This window comes from Solanum lycopersicum, chromosome 5 (assembly GCF_036512215.1).
Source record: "Solanum lycopersicum chromosome 5, SLM_r2.1".
Taxonomy (NCBI): Eukaryota; Viridiplantae; Streptophyta; class Magnoliopsida; order Solanales; family Solanaceae; genus Solanum; species Solanum lycopersicum.
In genome coordinates this window covers 25,776,922-25,782,001 of record NC_090804.1, presented here as the reverse complement: position 1 = coordinate 25,782,001, position 5,080 = coordinate 25,776,922, and the positions used below count along the sequence as shown (strand labels likewise).

At 36.4% G+C, this 5,080-nt stretch overlaps 1 pseudogene; it reads left to right on the top strand.

The window, feature by feature from the left end:
- The first annotated feature begins 744 nt into the window (after window positions 1-744).
- On the top strand, window positions 745-3,715 carry LOC101250406 (protein HEAT STRESS TOLERANT DWD 1-like; annotated as a pseudogene).
- The last annotated feature ends 1,365 nt before the right edge of the window (window positions 3,716-5,080 follow it).

The following is a 5,080-nucleotide window of genomic DNA, read 5'->3' as shown; positions in this document are numbered from 1 at the left end:
TACAAACGTCTGTAACACTCAGCCTACTTTACACCCACGAAATTGACTAAGTATAGAAATACTTAAACAGCAATGTTAAACAGCAAGCAGACTTTATAGGAACTTGTCCCAACCTTTATTAATCTGTAATTAATACAAAGGAAGGCTTCACGAATTTTTCTAAGGCTAAAAACACTCTGTCTAAGCCTTAGACAAATTTTGACCCTTAATAAATATTCTGCATAATGGCAGTTACATGCGGCAGTTACAAATGACACATGTCCGACACTTGTCATCACAGGGTTCAAAACTAAGTTTCCAACAGCTATATTTCTAACAAATAGAATCTAATTCAAATTACATTCTTATCTACACGAATACTAATATTCTAACACTTAGAATATTTCAGGCTTCATTCCAATACTTAGAATATTTCAGCCAGCTTCCAACACTTAGTTTTATTTCAGCAATTCGGGTGAACTTCCTTTGTTCTTGACTTTGTCAAGTCTTCACAGCCTTGCCTTGTCAAGCCAACATGCTGTCTTGCCAATGCCCTTAGTCCGCACGTAACTCATGCACGTTCAAGTTGCCTTGCCAACACCCAGGCACCTTGAACTTGTGTTACACTGTTTTGCCATCATCCACGTCAAGACCAATTCCCAAGTCCTTGACATGTCTACACGTAGTTAGATCAAGTAGTTTGCGGGTCTAACAACAGGCGACAGGAGAGTCTGTGCTTCGCCTTGAATCTGTAAAAATTCGAATATGGTTCGAAGATTAAAGAAGCCCCAAAACGCTAAGCGTAAGAATAAGGTTTGTAATATAGTTTTTGCTATCAATTTTATGAAAAAAAAATCTGAATTTTGAATAATAATAATAATAATTGTACAGGAAGTGGAAGGATTGTCGGATTTAGTAGCATCAAAAGTATGGGAGGCAGGAGTAGACAAATTGGAGGAAGGCGAAGAGCTTCAGTGTGAACCATCTGCTTACAATTCCCTTCATGCCTTCCATATTGGATGGCCATGCATGAGGTACTGCCTTTTTCTTCATCACAATTTAGCGAACAGAGTAGAATAGATCAAATAATGGTTTTTGAATTGGCAGTTTTGATGTGCTGTGGGACTCTCTTGGCATGGTGCGAACTGAGTTTTCACATACTCCATACTGTGTATCAGGAACACAAGTAAGCTTTCTTCACTCCATGTTGTTGCCATTTATACATTGCAGCCCATTTCTGAGTTTGTCTTTCTTTCCTTCTTTTCTTTTTAATAATTTAAGCTCGTTTCTCCCATTCTTTCAGGCAGACAAAAGGGCTTCCAACTCTATTGGAATTTTTAAGTTATCTAATATATCTAGAAAAAGGCGGGACTTGGTGCCAACCAAGACTGGTGATGATGATAATATGGACAGTGAAAGTTGTGACAGTGATGATGATAATGAAGAAAAGGAAGTAGAAGCTGTTCTACAGGTACTTTATTTCTTAACATCACACATATTCCTGCAGCTAACAAATTCTTTTTCTAAAGCTACGCAAGGTGTTTCATGAAGGATGTGTTAATCGTATAAGTGCTATGACGCAAAAACCCCATATAGTTGCTTCTTTGAGTGATACTGGTCATGTTCAGGTCAGACTCAGTTTTGATGATTCAATTCTTTCAATTGTTTGAAGACTACTTATCTTAGTTTTACTTCTTAATACTTTGGCATCATTCTTTGGTGCAAAACATAACTATGCTATTTTGAGCTTCAAAATAGTATTTGATTAAGTCCGTTTGATTTATGTAGGTCTTTATCAATGATCTTGTAAATACAGGAACAAACTTCTTTTGAAGCTTAGTATATCCAGACAACAACAGCTATGCCTCAGTCTCAAACAAGTTGTGGGAGGCTATATGAATCCTCAATTCTTTCTTAAGTCAACCTATCATCATAATACCAAATAGAATAAAAGTGAAAGGAGAAAATGAATAGAAGTTATCTAACAAGCCTAAATCCTATTTCCAACTAGTAGATATCATCTATGTGAATATTTTCCTTCCATTTTGTCCATCAGTAGCTAAGTCTGCTGCATTGATCCCAAGGTCTTTCGAGACAACTGCCTTGCATGCGACTATAGGTCTATCTTTAACACCTTTACCCTACATAGTTTTGCACATACATATCAGTGCATCTTTGGGTTTGTCCAGAAGGTTGATATATCCAGAGACTAGGATAATTTCTCATCTTATGATAGGTTTAATGCAGTGGCAGGTCTGGGATTTTAGCTCACATTTAAATGCATTGGCAGAAGCAGAGAGTGATCGTAGCCAAGGGGCTTCTGCAGTCTCTAATCACTCACCTTTATTTAAGTTTGTTTGACACAAAGATGAAGGCTATGCTATAGATTGGAGTCCTCATATACCAGGGAGGCTTGTTTCAGGTATGGGATGTCACTCTTTGCACATGTGATGATATGCCATGTTCATAATTATTCTGACGTTTGTTGCTTTTACTAGGGGACTGCAAGAATAGTATCCATTTATGGGAGCCAACTTCTGATACAACATGGAATGTTGAAGATCCTTTTATTGGACACAGCGCAAGTGTTGAAGATCTTCAGGTGCTCATATAATGCTTGGAGCTACTTAGGGAAATGTTTCAATTTAGGCATGTCATTACATTTGCTAAATGCTAAAGCATTTACTTCCTCTAATGCAGTGGAGCCCTGTAGATCCTTGTGTGCTTGCCTCTTGCTCAGTTGATGGAAATATTAAGATATGGGACACCCGAAAGAAAAGATCTCCTACCGCAACTATGAAGGCACATAAGACAGATGTTAATGTTATATCATGGAACAGGTATTTGACTTTTATGTTGTTACTTTCCATATCTATAGTTATGGTTACATTGTTATGTGATTCTTTTTTCTCCTAGGGGAGCGAGCTGTATGCTTGCATCTGGGAGTGATGACGGGGCTTTTTCTATTCAAGATCTTAGAGTCGTCAAGTGTGGTCTGAATGTACGTATGATTCTCTAATACTCTCTCAATATCGGTTTAACTGTTTGGCGAGGGCTGGAAATTGTGAGGATGAGATTAGTATGAGTTTATACTTTATGTCATCCTATTTCCAACCTAGTAGTTGTGAACCTTCATAGAGGAGAAAGTGCATCACAAAAAAACGGTCAGTGCTTATTCTCTTGTTTCGTTTCACATGAAGGAGGAGAGAGTGTCGTGGCATACTTTGAATATCACAAACATCGATCACTTCTATTGAATGGAGTCCTCACCATGAAGCTGCCTCAACCATTGTTGTTTCCTTATCTGACAATCAACTGACGTAAGAACTCTAAAGGGATTGTTGATGTCACTCTCTCAATGGATTTGTTTATCTGTATAAATCACCATCCTTTTCTATTTAAATATATATATCAGTATTTGGGACCTTTCTTTGGAGAGAGATGAGGAAGAGCAGGCTGAGTTCAAAGTCAAAATGAAAGAGCAAGTCAATGTCCCAACAGATTTGCCCCCACAACTTCTCTTCATCCATCAGGTTCTTATGTCTGTTTGTATGTTTGTCTGTATGATGATAGCGAAGTTCAAGTTTATTCTGATGACATATCTAATTAACAGGGTCAGAAAGATTTGAAAGAACTTCAGTGGCATCCTCAGATCCCTGGAATGGTTATATCCATAGCAGCAGATGGATTTATCATACTAATGCCATCAAACATTGAAAATTTTCTTCCTGCTTGATACTTGGTTGATAAGAAAATGATGCATGCTTGGTAGCTCATTAATTAGCTACTTCTTTCCTATTTCGCAAGTGATGAACATGTCTCTATTCCTTTACTTTTGTAATTATGTTGTGCCTTAGTTTTATCAACTTTAATTTTTCCCAGAAATCTATTTTTGGACAATTGCATGCATCACATGGTTGAGTGAACATTTCTTTTCTCCCAGTTCACCCTTTGCCCAATCCTCCTTCATACTATCCTTGATAACATAGTTAATTTAACCATTTTTGGTCAAAACTAGGAGTGTACATGACCGGGTTGGTTTGGCTTTTTAAAATATCAAATGTTGGAATTCTGGCCCTAAATCTGCATAAGGAACAAGTATATTTTATATGTTCCTTTGTAGATTACAACAATTGCGTTTTGTAAAATAAATAAAATAATGACACAATATTTTATCGCGGAAAACCCCAACTCATAAAGGGTAAAAAATAGCGACCTACACCTTTGAAGGATTTAACTCCACTTCATTAAATTCTGAGCCTCAACAAAAGATTACAAACCTATGTAACATAAGGAATTATAAACTCTAATTACTACTAAGGAATTATAAACTCTAATTCCTAACTATCCAAGACAAAAAGCCCCAGGTTTAAGTCTTCTACCATCTTTCAAGTTTGTTAGACGAATCTACACACATTTGGTTGTAATCAAAAGTCTTAATTACAATCTTACAACTTTTTCCTCACAAACGGGCAATATTCCCCTTGTAAGTCTCAAAACTCTCTTAAACTCTTGATGTGTAGTCTTCTCTTTATGTAAGTGCACAATTTTCTCCAGCGAAACTATCGTCCAATTTATAGATTTGGACTTGAATCCAAAATCTATTTCAACTAGAAATCCTACTTGTGCTCTGCTTCCTGTTTTTTCTTGAAACTTAGAAGCTCACTCATAGGATTCCTACTTTGTGTGGAACTCCTAGTTCAACTTGAACTTATTTTCAGTTTTCTTTCTTGACCTTACTTTGACATATATCCTTCTTGAACTCTTCTTTTTCTTTTCCGCCTCAAAACCTTGTATTCCTATTTATCTCTGGCGCCACAGGGAAAAGATACACAGTTTTTCTTAAACAAGTAGGAAGCAGTTTTCCTTCTTTGACTTGGCTTTGAATGAATTATTTCTTTCTTACATCTTTATGCACATGATTTTCCTACTTTAAGTATGTTTCGTAATAAAATACATAGTTGTACTTAATTTTTTAGAATCCTTCTTCAAGAAGAACTGGTTAATATCATGTCACGTTTGCTAAACTTGTTCCATGATGCAATCTTTCTCAGTCTTTAAAATATACATATTCTTGTATACCTATAAAATTCCCCTTTTT